Below are 18,282 nucleotides of genomic sequence, written 5' to 3'. Positions count from 1 at the left end.
CCTCGAAGAAGTCCACGAAGGCATGTGCGGGAACCATCTCGGAGCTCGGGCACTATCCAAAAAAGTAGTCAGGGCCGGGTTCTACTGGCCGACCTTGCAAAGAGACGCAACAGAGTTTGTGAAAATATGCCCCCCCTGCCAAAAACACGCCAATTTTCACAAGGCACCACCCGAAGACCTTATCAGCATCACTGCGCCATGGCCCTTCGCAAAATGGGGACTCGATTTACTCGGCCCGTTCCCACAAGGACCGGGGCAAGTCAAATACCTCATAGTAGGGGTCGACTACTTCACAAAGTGGATCGAAGCTGAACCCTTAGCCACCATTACGGCTCAGAAAAGCCGCAAATTCCTATACAAAAACATTGTCACAAGGTTCGGAGTCCCCTACTCCATCACAACAGACAATGGAACACAATTCACGGACACAAGTTTTCAGAAATTGGTGGCCGAACTAAAAATCAAACAGCAATTCACATCAGTGGAGCACCCACAAGCCAATGGGCAAGCAGAGGCTGCAAATAAAGTCATCTTGGCCGGGTTAAAACGAAGACTCCAAGAGACCAAAGGGGCGTGGGCCGAGGAGCTCCCCCAGGTACTATGGGCATATCGGACAACCCCACACTCTACAACGGGAGAATCACCGTTCCGACTAGCTTATGGGATGGAGGCAATGATTCCTATCGAAATAGATGAAGGGTCACCCAGAATCATCTTCTACAATGAAAAAGATAACCCGCAGGCACAAAGGGAAGAACTCGACCTCCTCCCCGAGGTCCGAGAAAGAGCCCGGATTCGAGAAGAAGCCTTAAAACGGCGAACGGCCCTCAGATACAATCAGAAAGTTATAAAGCGAAGCTTCTCCATCCACGACCTAATTCTAATCCGAAATGACATCGGAACACAAAAGTCGGGAGAAGAAAGCTAGCCGCAAATTGGAAAGGGCCCTACAAGGTAACAGAAGTCTTAGGAACAGGCTATTACAAAGTATCCGACCTAGAAGGCAACGAGCTGCCCAGGGCCTGGCACGCCTGTAATCTAAGACGGTACTACAGCTAGAAAAATTTAACCCGAGGTGTACTCTTTTTCCCTACAAGGGTTTTTTAATGAGACACCCGGTTAAAATAAAACACCCGACCTAGTCAAGGGTAAACACTTTGTAAGTATTCTTTCTTTTTAATACTAATCGAATTTTTCTATTTTCTTTTCTCCTTCCTCATGACGAAACAAATCCTAGAAAGTACCCCACCAAGGCGCATTAATTTATGCTCGACAAAACGCAAAAAATCATTTGTCAAGAGACCATACAAGGTCGGCAAAGATAAAAGCGACGAGGTTCAAATTAATGTGAGAAGTTATAAAGTAACTCTGAAAAGGCTCAAAAAAAAAAAAAAGAGCCAAATAAAAAGAGATTACAAAAATAACTTAAAGGGCCGACCAACGAAAAGGTCGGACCTAACAAAAGGAGGTACTCAAAGGCCCGAGGTCCGAAGAAAAGCCCGGATCCAAGGAAGAAGCCTCAAAACAAAAGTTTCAAAACGCTAAGCTAAAAAGTTGTTATCCAAAAAGCAACTAAAAAGCATAAAAGCGGAAACAAAAGCCAAAACGCGAACAAGGCTAAAACAAAGGTTTCAAAACGCTAGCTAAAAAGTTGTTATCCAAAAAGCAACTAAAAAGCATAAAAGCGGAAACAAAAGCCAAAAACGCGAACAAGGCTAAAACAAAGGTTGCAAAACGCTAGCTAAAAAGTTGCTATCCAAAAAACAACTACAAAGCATAAAAAGCGGAACAAAAAGTCAAAAGCGCAAAAACACCGCATAATAAGCTAAAAAAGTTACTACAAGTAGCTAAATAGCAGAAAGGTGTCCAAAGCGTTCACGAAAAACATCCAAAAAGCAAAAAGAACCCACAGGCCGGGTAAAAGGCCAAAAACAAAAGATCACAGAGGATCAAGGACCTTTCCGGTCTCCACATCAACAGAAGGCTACGGAGGAAAAATGGAAACTGGGACTGCATCAACGACACCGTCATCCCGGTTTAAAACCTCCACACCAGAACCATCCCCGGCCAAAGTTGAAGTCGGATCCGCAACCGGAACCTTGAGGTCGGACACCGGAGCCTTGGGGTCGGACACCGGAGCCTCATCCTCGGCAGGGGCAGGAACAATCTTTCCCTCCACAACAATGTTATCCATACTGAATAAGCTCAGATCCAGGTCGGGAGCAAGAACCCGGATCTGATCCCTCAAATTCACAAACATAGCATCCATACCCTTGGCCACATTATCTTCCAGCTCGTAAAAATCATCCCGAGCCGATTGCAACTTCTCCTTCGTCTCCACAAGCTCGGCATACAGCTTGGTATAGTTCTCCGTCGCCACCTTCGCCATCTCCTCAGATGTCTTCGCCGCCGCCACAGCCGCGGTAGCCCTAGTTTTCTCTTCCTCCAAAGAGATCTCCAGCTCAGTAATCCTGGCAGCCTTCAGTTGACTAATCTTATCAAGATCAGACTGAGCCTTCTCAAGTCGGGAGCTGGTCGCACCAATGGGGGATTTCTTGAACTCCTGGGCAATAGCGGCATGAAGACTGGCCATCCGGACACAGCTCCGCGCCATATACTGAAAATGATGCTCCATAGACACATCATCAGTAGAAATAAAAGTCTGAGGAAGAATATGCTGTTCAATCCAACCAAGGGCATCAAAATCCTTGTCATTAAAACCCGCAAGCTCCTGAGAGGTCTTCTGTTTCTTGGGGGGAGGACCCGAGGTCGAAGGCGGGGAAAGGTGACCGAGCCCAGAGGTCGGAGGATCTTGAGTTATAGCTCGGAACTGAGGAGTCGGAATGGTCTTCGACCGAGTCTGAACACCCACAGTAGCCTTCTGCGGAGAAGATCGGGCAGAAGCCTCAGCCTCGATATTCCGAGCAGCCGCAGACTTCTTCGACCGACGAAGAAACTTCATGGAATCCGCCTGAGAAGACATCTCTGCAGAAACAAAAAGAAAGGGATTATCACAAACAGGAATTCCACCAAAACAGGCAAAATACTAAAAGGATGAAGCTCGGAGAGGTCGGGAACTACCTAACTCGGAACGGAGAAGGCTTGGATCTCCCAACATTTTCTTCGTGTCCAAGTGAGGTGCCCGACCCCATAAACTGCTCAACACACCCACAAAAGCCTGCTCCACCTCATCTAGACTCTCAAAGGTATACTTAACCGACACTACATTCTCTTGCCAACAAAGAGGAAAAGAAGGCTCCCCACTCTCATCTAGAAAGAAAGGTCGGACGTCCCCAGCAGCCCGGACCTTGAAATAATAGTTCTTAAAATCATGAAAGGACTCATCGTACAAAGTACAAAACTTCTTTCCCTGGTTAGCCCTAAAAGAGACCCAAGACACCTTCCCTCCACCCGACCCCGGTTTCGTCAACACAAACAGATAGGAAAAAAGAGAAACAGAGGGGGAGACGCCCAAAAACTGACACAAAAGTTGGAACAGCTTTAAAAACGCCCAAGAATTGGGATGGAGTTGCGTAGGGGCAAGATTACAAGACCACAGCACCTCGGATTCCAGGTCAGTAAAGGGAAGTCGGACACCCAGCTTAGAGAAAAAACAATCGTAAGCATAAAAGAAAAGCTTCTCGGAACTTTCTAAAGGCGGGAAGCACACTCTCTCCTCGGACTCCGGGGCTACTAGCTCATAATCCCGCTCAGACTCTCTATTCTCACAAATGCTACACTCCCTACGGAACCTAGCTAAATACTCAGAATCTACAACAGAAGGGACTCTTAGAGGACCAGGATCTACCCAGCCAAGACCACTTGGAATCTTGGTCGACATTGCTTGAAAAACCTTTCGAGACATAAAATTCTTGCCTACAAAGAAGAATACAACAGCAAGCAACAATCACATAAAAGCAGACAGCGAAAACCCATTCAGCAAAAACAAGAAACAAAGATCTTTATAGAAGAAAATGCAGCAACAAAATACCAGAGAAAAGAGCCCCCCCATATACAAGCAAACAGAGCAATGGCGGCGCCTCTTTTCGGGGCAACCCAGGCATAGAGAAAAAGAAACAGACAAAGAGCCACACAAAAGAACAGAAGCATATGAGTACAAAAGAAAAGAGACGAACAAACCTAGAAAGAAAGAAAACGGCGAGCTCCGACAGCAAGGGGAACGAAACGGCGGCGCAGAGGAAACCCCGGAAAAACGCACAGAAAGATTTGAGGAAGAAGAACAAAGTGAAAGAAGGAGCGGTGCTCAAAGAAGAAGATGGCGAAAACTTAGAAAAAACAGAAAGGAACAGAATAAACGAAGAAAAAGAGGAAAGGGGCAAATAAATAATGCCTTCACAAAGCCCGAACAGAAATCGAGGAGAAACGGTAAAATGCAATAAATGCAGAAACGGCCATTTTTGAATTTTGAAAAGAACTACTATGCTCGAGCTCGACCTCTCAAGGACGAACTCGGGCAGGGGCACTGTTCATACCCTGACCGAGCTCCCCAAACTCGGCAAAGTTCATAGAAGGTCCGACCTCATCCCCAGGCCCATGCCTGAGGTCGGACCTCGGACAATAAAGCTAAAGAAGCCCAAAAGGAACGAAGCCCAAGACCTAAAGGCCGAAAAGGCCTAGGAAAGGCGGTTCCACAAAGATAAAGATAAAACTCCCAAAAGGATAAAGATAAGATAAGAATATCTTATCCAGGGAAGATCACGGCCAACTACTATAAATACACTGGAGCACCCAGGTATAACACACACTCTAATTCTACTCAATATCTGCTTGGACCCATGCTAACTTAAGCATCGGAGTGTCATTGCAGGTACCACCACCAACCACTCGGCATACCAAGCTCGGGTCATCAATCCCCCCATCTCGGGCCTCCCTAAGACGACCGAGCTGCGCGTTTCAGGTAACCCTCGGAACAGTTGGTATGAAGCAAGCTGTGGTCATCTTGTAAATCTCAGTCAGGTAGATTCAAATGGTTATAGATGATTTATGAATAAAGCATAAAATAAAGATAGAGATACTTATGTAATTCATTGGTGAGAACTTCTGATAAGCGTATGGAGATGCTTTGTCCCTTCCGTCTCTCTGCTTTCCTACTGTCTTCATCCAATCCTTCTTACTCCTTTCCATGGCAAGCTGTATGTTGGGCATCACCGTTGTTAGTGGCTACAATCCCGTCCTCTCAGTGAAAATGTTCAACGCACCCTGTCACGGCACGGCTAATCATCTGTCGGTTCTCAAACAGGTTGGAATAGAATCCATTGATTCTTTTACGTCTGTCACTAACGCCCAGCCTTCAGGAGTTTGAAGCTCGTCACAGTCATTCAATCATTGAATCCTACTCAGAATACCACAGACAAGGTTTGGACCTTCCGGATTCTCTTGAATGCCGCCCTTAATTCTAGCTTATACCACGAAGATTCCGATCAAGTGATCCAAGAGATAAACATTCAAGCCTTGTTTGCTTGTTGAACAGAAGTGGTTGTCAGGCACTCTTTCATAAGTGAGAATGATGATGAGTGTCACATAATCATCACATTCATCATGTTCTTGGGTGCAAATGAATATCTTAGAACAAGAATAAGCTGAATTGAATAGAAGAACAATAGTAATTGCATTAATACTCGAGGTACAGCAGAGCTCCATAGCTTAATCTATGGTGTGTAGAAACTCCACTGTTGAAAATACATAAGTGATAAAGGTGATCATTGGCTTCGGCCCCAGAAAGGGAACCAGAAGAACCAAGATGAAAATACAATAGTAAAAGGTCCTATTTGTAGAGAACTAGTAGCCTAGGGTTTACAGAGATGAGTAAATTACATAAAAATCCACTTCCGGGCCCACTTGGTGTGTGCTTGGGCTGAGCATTGAAGCTTTCATGTGTAGAGACTTTTCTTGGAGTTAAACGCCAGCTTTTGTGCCAGGTTGGGCATTTAACTCCCATTCTTGTGCCAGTTCCGGCGTTTAACGCCGGGCAGTTTTGAGCTGATTTGGAACGCCAATTTGGGCCATCAAATCTCGGGCAAAGTTCAAACTATTATACATTGCTGGAAAGCCCAGGATGTCTACTTTCCAACACCATTGAGATCGCGCCAATCGGGCTTCTGAAGCTCCAGAAAATCCACTTCGAGTATAGGGAGGTCAGAATCCAACAGCATCTACAGTCCTTTTCAGCCTCTGAATCAGATTTTTGCTCAGGTCCCTCAATTTCAGCCAGAAAATACCTGAAATCACAGAAAAATACACAAACTCATAGTAGAGTCCAGAAAAGTGAATTTTAACTAAAAACTAATAAAAATATAATAAAAACTAACTAAAACATACTAAAAACATACTAAAAACAATGCCAAAAAGCATATAAATTATCCGCTCATCACAACACCAAACTTAAATTGTTGCTTGTCCCCAAGCAACTGAAAATCAAATAAGATAAAAAAAAGAGAATATGCAATGAATTCCAAAAACATCTATGAAGATCAATATTAATTAGATGAGCGGGGCTTTTAGCTTTTTGCCTCTGAACAGTTTTGGCATCTCACTCTATCCTTTGAAATTCAGAATGATCGGCTTCTATAGGAACTCAGAATCCAGATAGTGTTATTGATTCTCCTAGTTAAGTATGATGATTCTTGAACACAGCTACTTTATGAGTCTTGGCCGTGGCCCAAAGCACTCTGTCTTCCAGTATTCTTAAGCCAACGTTTGTCCTCACGTTTGAGGCAAACATTGGCGCAAACGTTGAGCTCCTACCAGGGTGGCTGTGCTGTCATTCACGTTTGATTTCACGCTTGAGGCAAACGTGAACTTAAATATGATCTTCTCAATGTTGCCTTTATTTCCATTCCTGCTATCCCCTTTCTTCAACCTTCTTCCAAGCCTTTTGTTCACCTATCATTAATCAACAAATGCATCAAAGCTATGCTGAAATCACGAGACTTCTTCTTTTTCTTGACATATAAGCAATTATGGCATAAAACCTCATGAAAATGCATCAATTCACTCATGGTTTATTGAATCCAAGTACACATGAATTTCTACCAAAATGGCTTACTTGTAACTCAAGAAAGTGCATAAAACCAAATGAAACAAGTGAGAAATGCTTGCAAAGCTAGCATATGATGACTTGTCATCAGGGAGGAGAGAAGAAGGGGGCGATGTGGGTGATGGTCGTGTGGGCGTGGTGGCCGGCGGTGGCGCGGCGACGGTGGTGGCGCGGTGGTCATTTGGTGATGGGGGCAGCAGTGGAGAAGGTTAAAGGGGAAGAAGAAGGGGGAAGAAGAAGAGAAAGAAGAGAGGGGAATGGGTTTGGCGGGGGTGGTGCGGTGGCAGGGGCGCGGCGCGACGGTGCTGGGTGGCTGGTTAGTGTTGGTGGTTGTGTAGGGGAGAAGAGAGAGTGCAGAGGGGGAGGGGAGAAGAGAATGGGTTGATGCGAGGGGGGTTAGGGTTTCACGTGGGTTGGGTTAGTAGATTCAAATCCACGCGAACGCGTGGGGCACGCGATCGCGTGATTGAGGTAGAAAGGGCATGACGCGGACGCGTCATTGACGCGATCGCGTGAGTGAGGTATAATGTAAGTGATGCGTACGCGTGAAACACAGGAACGCGTCGCTTGGAATTGTGCTAAACACACAATTCCAGTGTCGTTTTGGCGCAACTCTCTGTTTCCATTTAGGAGGTCATAATATCCACACAATGCGTACACGTCGCCCATGTTTTCGCGTGGTGTGTGTAGTGTAAGTGACGCGATCGCGTCACTGACGCGAACGCATGGCCCAATTTGTGCCTAACGCACACCAGCCGTACGATTCTAGCCTAACTTTCTGAGCGTTAGATCTTGACGTTGATTTGCAATCGACGCCCACGTGTGGCCCATGCGAACGCGTGGGGTCTTTTTTTGTGTGCAGTATGCAGAATGCAATGCTGATATGGATGTTATGAATAATTCCAGGTTCAATAAAATAGAATAAAATAAAATAAAACTTAAAAACAAACCAAACGAGATAAAAATTGAAATTGAAAAAGGAACGATCATACCATGGTGGGTTGTCTCCCACCTAGCACTTTTAGTTAAAGTCCTTATGTTGGACATTTGGTGAGCTCCCTGTTATGGTGGCTTGTGCTTGAATTCATCCAAAATTCTCCACCAATGTTTGGAATTCCAGTAGCCTCCAGGATCCCAAACTAGGCACATAAATCCTTCAAGCAAGTCAAAGCAGATGACTAGGTCCCAAGAGTGCTGATTGCCAGAATGAATTCCGGGGTTCCAGACCTTACTTTTACACGCATTTTTGTCTTGATCTACATTTTTCCAACCGGATGGTGTAGAATTCAGATTCTCACTAAAATGACTAAACCACTTTCGAGACCCACTCGATCGGACTCTACACCAATCCTTGCACCTTAAATTGAAGCGTGGAATCTTATTGGATCTTGCGTACCAACTCTAAGTATGAACCATTTTCTTCTTACCCTTAAAGCCGCAGAGAGCTCTAAGCTGGCCATCTGTTTCAAGCAAACCATATTCAAGTGGAAAAGTAAAGACAAAGGCTAAGGATGTTACCCACTTGAGGTTGGTATTGGGTGATAATGGCTTTGGAATAGGTGTTTCCAGTGGTCTTGCAAGCTCTGCTCCCTTGTATCCTTCTGTGAATTCCTCCACTTTTTTGTAAACTTCTTCAATTGCAGTCACATCTTGATCAAAGTCTTTGATTTCTTCCTCATCACTCAAGTCATAAGTTGGAGGTTGAGAAAAATCTACCTCAGTATCATCTTCGTATTCACTTGGGGAAGATTCTTCTGTATCAAAGAAGTCACTTGCGGATGCAAGTTCATTACTAGAAGAACTTGACTCGTGATTATCATTATCAAGGAAACTCGCGTCTTGAGTTGTTTCGTCCAGTTCTTTATAGGATACTTGCTTTGGGGGTTGTGCACTATCCTCCTTAGCATCAATTGAAACTTCCTTGATGGAATTTTCCACAACTCTGGATTCCCATGGAGGTTCAGCATCTCCTAAGTCTTCAACCAATTCTTCTTCTTCGATAATTTCGGCTTCCTCCAATTGTTCCAGTACAAAGTCGTGCTCCTTACTGTCCACCATAGTTTTTAGTATCTCCTTCATGCTACGTTCATCGTTAGATTGTCCACATGAAGCCATGGGGGTTCCCTGAGTATCCGAACGTCAGGAAGGTAATCGATTAATCGCTTGATCCAGTTGGTGAAAGGTTGCATGAAGTTTTTCCACTGTTTCCTTGAGACGCTCCCTTGATTCTTGGGTTGATGGATATGGACATGGTGCATAGGGAAGTGGTGGTTCTTGGGAGTAATTGGATTGGAATTGGGGTGGATAGGGGTTAGGGTCATACAGGGGTGAATGGTAATAGGGGGCTTATGTGTGTGGTGGTTCAAAGCTATGTTGAGGAGGTGGTTTGTGGACATATGATGGGGCTTGTTGGTAACTACAAGGGGGTCTACCATATCTATCATCTTGGTACGCACCTCAGAATGGCTTTTGACCATAGTAATTTGGTGGGTGTTGGTTGTCACGAGAGGGTCCACCATAACTATTGTCTTGGCATGCATTGTAGAATGGTCGTCGTCCATGGTATTTTGGAAGGTGTTGTTGCCTAAAGTGTTGATCAGATCCTCGTGGCTCCGTCCATCTTTGATTGTTTTGACCTTGATGCATATTTGGTGGATGAAATTGTGATTCATATGTTATTGCATTTTGTAAAATTCATTGCTTTTTCTTTCCCTGGCAATGGCAACAAAAACATGATGCCAATACCATGGTTTACAACTATGTGTGGTCACAACTCCGTTCAACTTAACCAGCAAGTGTACTGGGTCATCCAAGTAATACTTTACGTGAGTAAGGGTCGATCCCACAGAGATTGTTGGTATGAAGCAAGCTATGGTCACCTTGTAAATCTCAGTCAGGCGGATAATAATTGATTATGGATAAGTTCGAGAATTAATAATAAACAGAAAATAAAATAGGATAGAAATACTTATGTAGATCAATAGCGGGAATTTCAGATAGGCGTATGGAGATGCTGTGCTCCTCTTGAATCTATACTTTCATATTACATTCATCCAATTCTTCTTACTCCTTTCCATGGCAAGCTGTATGTAGGGCATCACCGTTGTCAATGGCTACATCCCATCCTCTCAGTGAAAATGGTCCTATGCTCTGTCACAGCACGGCTAATCATCTGTCGGTTCTCAATCAGGTTGGAATAGAATCCCTTGATTCTTTTGTGTCTGTCACTAACGCCCAGCCTTCAGGAGTTTGAAGCTCGTCACAGTCATTCAATACCGGAATCCTACTCGGAATACCACAGACAAGGTTAGACTTTCCAGATTCCTGGAATCCTACTCGGAATATCACAGACAAGATTAGACTTTCCGGATTCCCATGAATGCCGCCTTCTATCTAACTTATACCACGAAGATTCTGTTAGGGAATCTAAGAGATATGCGCCCGGCCTAAGGTAGAATGGAAGTGGTTGTCAGTCACACGCGTTCATAGGTGGGAATGATGATGAGTGTCACGGATCATCACATTCATCAAGTTGAAGTGCAACGTATATCTTGGAATAAGAATAAGGAGAATTAAATAGAAAATAGTAGTACTTGCATTGAAACTTGAGGTACAGCAGAGCTCCACACCCTTAATCTATGGTGTGTAGAAACTCCACCGTTGAAAATACATAGGTGAAAGGTTCAGGCATGGCCGAGAGGCCAGCCCCCATGATCTAAGAACTAATCGTCCCCAGATGAAACGTGTCCCCAAAAAGACTACTAATACACTAGTAAAAAGTCTTATTTATACTAAACTAGCTACTAGGGTTTACAGGAGTAAGTAATTGATGCATAAATCCACTTCCGGGGCCCACTTGGTGTGTGTTTGGGCTGAGCTTGATCTATCCACGAGCTGAGGCTTCTTTTGGAGTTGAACGCCGAGTTATAGCGTGTTCCTGGCGTTCAACTCCGGGTCGTGACGTGTTTCTGGCGTTTGACTCCAGACAGCAGCATGTACTTGGCGTTGAGCGCCACTTTACGTCATCAATTCCCGAATAAAGTATGGACTATTATATATTGATGGAAAGATCTGGATGTCTACTTTTCAACGCCGTTGAGATTGCGCTATTTGGAGTTCTGTAGCTTTAGAAAATCTATTTTCAGTGCAGGGAGGTCAGATTCCAACAGCATCAGCAGTCCTTTTGTCAGCCATTTTTAGAGTTTTGCTCAAGTCCCTCAATTTCAGCCAGAAATTACCTGAAATTACAGAAAAACACACAAACTCATAGTAAAGTCCAGAAATGTGAATTTAACATAAAAACTAATGAAAACATCCCTAAAAGTAGCTTGAACTTACTAAAAACTACCTAAAAATAATGCCAAAAAGCGTATAAATTATCCGCTCATCACAACACCAAACTTAAATTGTTGCTTGTCCCCAAGCAACTGAAAATGAAATAGGATAAAAAGAAGAGAATATACTATAAATTCCAAAATATCAATGAATATTAATTCTAATTAGATGAGCGGGACTTGTAGCTTTTTGCTTCTGAACAGTTTTGGCATCTCACTTTTTCCTTTGAAGTTTAGAATGATTGGCATCTCCAGGAACTTAGAATTTCAGATAGTGTTATTGATTCTCCTAGTTAAGCATGTTGATTCTTGAACACAGCTACTTTTATGAGTCTTGGTCGTGGCCCCAAGCACTTTGTTTTCCAGTATTACCACCGGATACATAAATGCCACAGACACATGACTGGGTGAACCTTTTCAGATTGTGACTCAGCTTTGCTAGAGTCCCCAGTTAGAGGTGTCCAGAGCTCTTAAGCACACTCTTTTGCTTTGGATCACGACTTTAACCACTCAGTCTCAAGCTTTTCACTTGGACCTGCATGACACAAGCACATGGTTAGGGACAGCTTGATTTAGCCGCTTAGGCCTGGATTTTATTTCCTTGGGCCCTCCTATCCATTGATGCTCAAAGCCTTGGATCCTTTTTACCCTTGCCTTTTGGTTTAAAGGGCTATTGGCTTTTTCTGCTTGCTTTTTCTTTTTTTTTTTCTATTTTTTTCACCATTTTCTTTTTCGCAAGCTTTTTACTTTTCACTGCTTTTTCTTGCTTCAAGAATCAATTTTCATGATTTTTCAGATTGTCAATAACATTTTTCTTTGTTCATCATTCTTTCAAGAGCCAACAGTTTTAACATTCATAAACAACAAGATCAAAAATATGCACTGTTCAAGCATTCATTCAGAAAACAAAAAGTATTGTCACCACATCAATATAATTGAACTAAATTCAAGGATAAATTCGAAATTCATGTACTTCTTGTTCTTTTGATTAAAAACATTTTTCATTTAAGAGAGGTGAATGATTAATGGAATTATTCATAGCTTTAAGACATAGTTACTAAACACTAATGATCATGAAGTAGAGACACAAAACATAAATGAACACGACATAAAAACCGAAAAGCAGAAAGAAATAAGAACAAGGAATGAATCCACCTTAGTGGCGTCTTCTTCTTGAAGGACCAATAATGTCCTTAAGCTCTTCTATGTCCCTTCCTTGCCTTTGTTGCTCCTCCCTCATTGCTCTTTGATCTTCTCTTATTTCATGGAGAATGATGGAGTGCTCATGATGTTCCACCCTTAATTGTTCCACATTGTAGCTCAAATCTTCTAAGGAAGTGTTGAGTTGTTCCCAATAGTTGTTGGGAGGAAAGTGCATCCCTTGAGGCATCTCAGGGATTTCTTGATGATGAGCTTCCTCATACATCTCTTGAGATCCGTGGAGGGTCTCTCTTGCTTGCTCCATCCTCTTCTTGGTGATGGGCTTATCCTCCTCAATGGAGATGTGTCCTTCTATGATAACTCCAGCTGAGTAACATAGATGGCAAATAAGGTGAGGAAAAGCTAGCCTTGCCATGGTGGAGGGCTTTTCGGCTATTTTGTAGATTTCGTTGGAGATGACTTCATGAACTTCTACTTCCTCTCCAATCATGATGCTATGAATCATGATGGCCCGATCCACAGTAACTTCAGATCGGTTGCTAGTGGGAATGATGGATCGTTGAATGAACTCCAACCATCCTCTAGCCACAGGCTTGAGGTCTAGTCTTCTTAGTTGAACTGGCTTGCCTTTGGAGTCTCTTTTTCATTGAGCTCCTTCCACACATATGTCCATTAGGACTTGGTCCAATCTTTGATTAAAGTTGACTCTTCTAGTGTAGGGGCGTACATCTCCTTGCATCATGGGCAAGTGGAACGCCAACCTCACATTCTCCGGACTAAAATCTAAGTATTTCCCCCAAACCATTGTGAGATAATTCTTTGGATTCGGGTTCATACTTTGATCATGGTTCCTAGTGATCCATGCATTGGCATAGAACTCTTGAACCATTAAGATTCCGACTTGTTGCATGGGGTTGGTTAGGACTTCCCAACCTCTCCTTCGGATCTCATGTCGGATCTCCAGATACTCATTTTTCTTGAGCTTGAAAGGGACCTCAGGGATCACCTTCTTCTTTGCCACAACATCATAGAAGTGGTCTTGATGGCTTTTGGAGATGAATCTTTCCATCTCTCATGACTCGGAGGTGGAAGCTTTTGTCTTCCCTTTTCCTTTTCTAGAGGATTCTCTGGCCTTAGGTGCCATTGATGGTAATGGAAAAACAAAAAGCTTATGCTTTTACCACACCAAACATAAAATATTGCTCGCCCTCGAGCAAAAGAAGAAAAAGAGAAGAAGAAGAAGAAGAAGAGAATATGGATGAGAGTGAGGGATGGTGTTTCGGCCAAGGTGTAGAAGAGGGGGTTTGTGTTGTGTGAAAATGAAGTATAATGGAAGGGTATATATAGGAAAAGGGGAGAGGGTAGGTTCGGCCATGTAGGGTGGGTTTGGGTGGGAAAGTGGTTTTGAATTTTGAAGGTAGGTGGGGTTTATGGGGAAGAGTGGATGGATGTGAGTGGTAAAGGGGGTAATTGGGAAGAGAGATTGAAGTTGTTGGGAAGTGTGACATGGGGAAGAGTGTTATAGGATTAGGAGGTAAGGTGGGAATATGTTAGGTGGAGATCCTGTGGGGTCCACAGATCCTGAGGTGTCAAGGAATTACATCTGCACCAAATAGGCATGCAAAATGCCTTTGCATACCATTCTGGCGTTTAAACGCCGAGGTGATGCACGTTCTGGGCGTTCAACGCCCATGTGTAGCATGTTCTGGGCGTTCAACGCCCATGTGTAGCATGTTTCTGGCGTTGAACGCCAGTTCCATGCTTGTTACTGTCGTTCAGTGCCAGCTTTTCTCAAGACATATTCATGGCGTTCAAACGCCAGAATGTTGCTTGTTTCTGGCGTTCAGCGCCAGATTCATGCTCTGTTCTGGCGTTGAACGCCAGCCAGATGCTCCTTACTGGCGTTGAACGCCAGTCTGTCCTTCCTCCAGGGTGTGATTTTTCTTCTGCTGTTTTTGATTCTGTTTTTAATTTTTATATTTTTTTTCGTGACTCCACATGATCATGTACCTAATAAAACACAAAATAACAATAAAATAAAATAAAAATTAGATAAATAAAATTGGGTTGCCTCCCAACAAGCGCTCTTTTAATGTCATTAGCTTGACAGTGGGCTCTCATGGAGCCTCACAGGTGATCAGGTCAATGTTGTATAGTCCCAACACCAAACTTAGAGTTTGGATATGGGGTCTTAACGCCAAACTTAGTGTTTGGTTGTGGCCTCCCAACACCAAACTTAGAGTTTGACTGTGGGGGCTCTTCTTGACTCTGAACTGAGAGAAGCTCTTTGTGTTCATTCTCTTTTGTCACAGAGGGATGGCCATGTGCCTTAAACACCAGGTAGTCCCCATTCAATTGAAGGACTAATTCACCTCTGTTGACATCTACCACAGCTCCTGCTATAGCTAGGAAAGGTCTTCCAAGGATGATGCATTCATCCTCTTCCTTCCCAGTGTCTAATATTATGAAATTAGTAGGGATATAAAGGCCTTCAACCTTTACTAACACATCCTCTACTACTCTATAAGCTTGTCTTAATGACTTGTCTGCCAATTGTAATGAGAATAAGGCAGGTTGTACCTCAATGATCCCCAGCTTCTCCATTACAGAGAGTGGCATAAGATTTATCCCTGACCCCAGATCACATAGAGCTTTTTCAAAGGTCATGGTGCCTATGGTACAAGGTATTAAGAACTTGCCAGGATCTTGTCTCTTTTGAGGTAAAATTTTCTGAATCCAGGTGTCTAGTTCACCAATGAGCAAGGGAGGTTCACTTTCCCAAGTCTCATTACCAAACAACTTGGCATTCAGCTTCATGATAGCTCCTAAATATTGAGCAACTTGCTTTCCAGTCATATCTTCATCCTCTTCAGAGGAAGAACAGTCTTCAGAGCTCATGAATGGTAGAAGGAGATTTAATGGAATCTCTATGGTCTCTATGTGAGCCTCAGATTCCTTTGGATCCTTAATAGGAAACTTCTTCTTGCTTGAGAGACGTCCTAGGAAGTCTTCCTTACTAGGATTTTCGTCCTTCTCCTCCCTTGTGCATTCGGCCATATTGATCACATCTATGGCCTTGCACTCTCCTTTTGGATTCTCTTCTGTATTGCTTGGGAGAATACTGGGAGGAGTTTCAATGACTTTCTTACTCAGCTGGCCCACTTGTGCCTCCAGATTTCTGATGGAGGATCTTGTTTCACTCATGAAACTGAAAGTGGCTTTTGACAGATCAGAAACTAGATTGGCTAAATTAGAAGTGTTTTGTTCAGAATTCTCTATCTGTTGCTGAGAAGATGATGGAAAGGGCTTGCTATTGCTCAGCCTATTGCGTCCACCATTGTTAAAGCCTTGTTGAGGCTTTTGTTGATCCTTCCATGAGAAATTTGGATGATTTCTCCATGATGAATTATAGGTGTTTCCATAAGGTTCACCCATGTAATTAACCTCTGCCATTGCAGGGTTCTCAGGATCATAAGCTTCTTCAGAAGCTGCCTCTTTAGTACTGTTGGATGCATTTTGCCATCCATTCAGACTTTGAGAGATCATGTTGACTTGCTGAGTCAACACTTTGTTCTGAGCCAATATGGTATTCAGAGCATCAATTTCAAGAACTCCCTTCCTCTGAGGTGTCCCATTATTCACGGAATTCCTCTCAGAAGTGTACATGAATTGGTTATTTGCAACCATGTCAATGAGTTCTTGAGCTTCTACAGGTGTTTTCTTTAGGTGGATGGATCCACCTGCAGAATGGTCTAATGACATTTTCGAAAACTCAGATAGACCATAATAGAATATATCTAATATGGTCCATTCTGAAAACATGTCAGATGAACACCTTTTGGTCAACTGCTTGTATCTTTCCCAAGCTTCATAGAGGGATTCACCATCTTTTTGTTTGAAGTTCTGAACATCCACTCTAAGCTTGCTCAGCTTTTGAGGAGAAAAGAATTTATCCAAGAAGGTCGTGACCAGCTTCTCCCAGGAGTCCAGGCTATCCTTAGATTGTGAATCCAACCATATTCTAGCTCTATCTCTTACAGCAAAAGGGAAAAGCATGAGCCTGTAGACTTCAGGATCTACTCCATTTGTCTTAACAGTTTCACAGATCTGCAAGAACTCAGTTAAAAACTAATAAGGATCTTCAAATGGAAGTCCATAGAACTTGCAGTTTTGTTGCATTAAGGCAACTAGCTGAGGTTTCAGCTCAAAATTATTGGCTCCAATGGCAGGAATGGAGATGCTTCTTCCATCAAATTTGGACGTTAGTTTTGTGAAGTCACCAAGCATTCTCCTTGCATTATTGTTGTTGGGTTCGGCTGCCATCTCCTTCTCTTGTTCTAATATTTCTGAAAGGTTACCTTTAGATTGTTGTAATTTAGCTTCTCTTAGTTTTCTCTTCAGAGTCCTTTCAGGTTCAGGATCCATTTCAACAAGAGTGCCTTTTTCCTTGTTACTGCTCATATGAAAGAGAAGAAAACAAGAAAAGAAGAGGAATCCTCTATGTCACAGTATAGAGATTCCTTTATGTTAGTAGAAGAAGAAAGGGGAGAAGAGTGAAGAAGAATAGGTTCGGATTTTTAGATGAAGAGAGGTGAAGAGAAGTGTTAGTAAATAAATAATTAAATAGAATAAGAAAAGAGAGGGAGAATTTTGAAAATAATTTTGAAAAAGAGGTTAGTATTTTTGAAAATTAAAGATAAGATAAGATTAAAATTAAAATTTAAAACAAAAGAGTTTTTTTGAAAAAGAGATGAGATATTTTCGAAAATTAGAGAGGAAAAAGTAGTTAGGTGGTTTTGAAAAAGATAAGAAACAAACACAAAGTCAAAGAGTTAGTTGAAAAAGATATTAAAATCAAATTTGAAAAGATAAGAAGATAAGAAGTTAGATAAGATATTTTGAAATTAAATTTTTGAAAAAGATAAAATTTTGAAAAAGATATGATAAGATATGTTTGAAAAAGATTTAATTTTTTAAATTTAAAATTACTTACTTCACTAACAAGAAACTACAAGATAAGATTCTAGAACTTAAAGATTGAACCTTTCTTAACAAGAAAGTAACAAACTTCAAATTTTTTGAATCAATCACATTAATTGTTAGTGAGTTTTCAAAAATTTGATATAAAGATAAGAAAAAGATTTTGAAAATAATTTGAAAAAGAATTTAAAAAGATAAGATTTTTTTAAAATTGAAATTTTGACTGACTTGCAAGAAACAACTAATTTTAAAAATTTTTGACCAAGTCAACCCAAAATTTCGAAAATTTGGAGGGAATTAAGGAAAAGATATTTTTTTGATTTTTGAAATTTTAATTATGAGATTGAAAAACACAATTATGACCCAAAACTTAAAAATTTTGGATCAAAACACATGATGCATGCAAGAACACTATGAATGTCAAGATGAACACCAAGAACACTTTGAAGATCATGATGAACATCAAGAACATAATTTTGAAAAAATTTTTATGCAAAGAAAACATGCAAGACACCAAACTTAGAAGTCTTTAATGCATGGACTCTAACAAACAAAAAATGCATATGAAAAACAACAAACAACACAAAACAAGAAAACATCAAGATCAAACAAGAAGACTTGTCAAGAACAACTTGAAGATCATGAAGAACACTATAAATGCATGGAATTTTCAAAAATAATGCATAAATTTTAAAAACATGCAATTGACACCAAACTTAAAAATTGACTCAAGACTCAAACAAGAAACAC

The 18,282-nt window shown here is 42.0% G+C and overlaps 1 non-coding gene across 1 annotated transcript; it reads left to right on the top strand.

The window, feature by feature from the left end:
• Nucleotides 1-16,372: 16,372 nt before the first annotated feature.
• LOC130949298 (small nucleolar RNA R71) lies at nucleotides 16,373-16,476 on the top strand. Its single transcript, XR_009073362.1, has one exon. It is a non-coding gene; the product is annotated as a small nucleolar RNA R71 (small nucleolar RNA).
• The last annotated feature ends 1,806 nt before the right edge of the window (nucleotides 16,477-18,282 follow it).

Source organism: Arachis stenosperma, chromosome 1, assembly GCF_014773155.1.
Source record: "Arachis stenosperma cultivar V10309 chromosome 1, arast.V10309.gnm1.PFL2, whole genome shotgun sequence".
NCBI lineage: Eukaryota > Viridiplantae > Streptophyta > Magnoliopsida > Fabales > Fabaceae > Arachis > Arachis stenosperma.
Note: the sequence above shows the minus strand (reverse complement) of the source record. Positions and strands in the feature narration are given on the sequence as shown.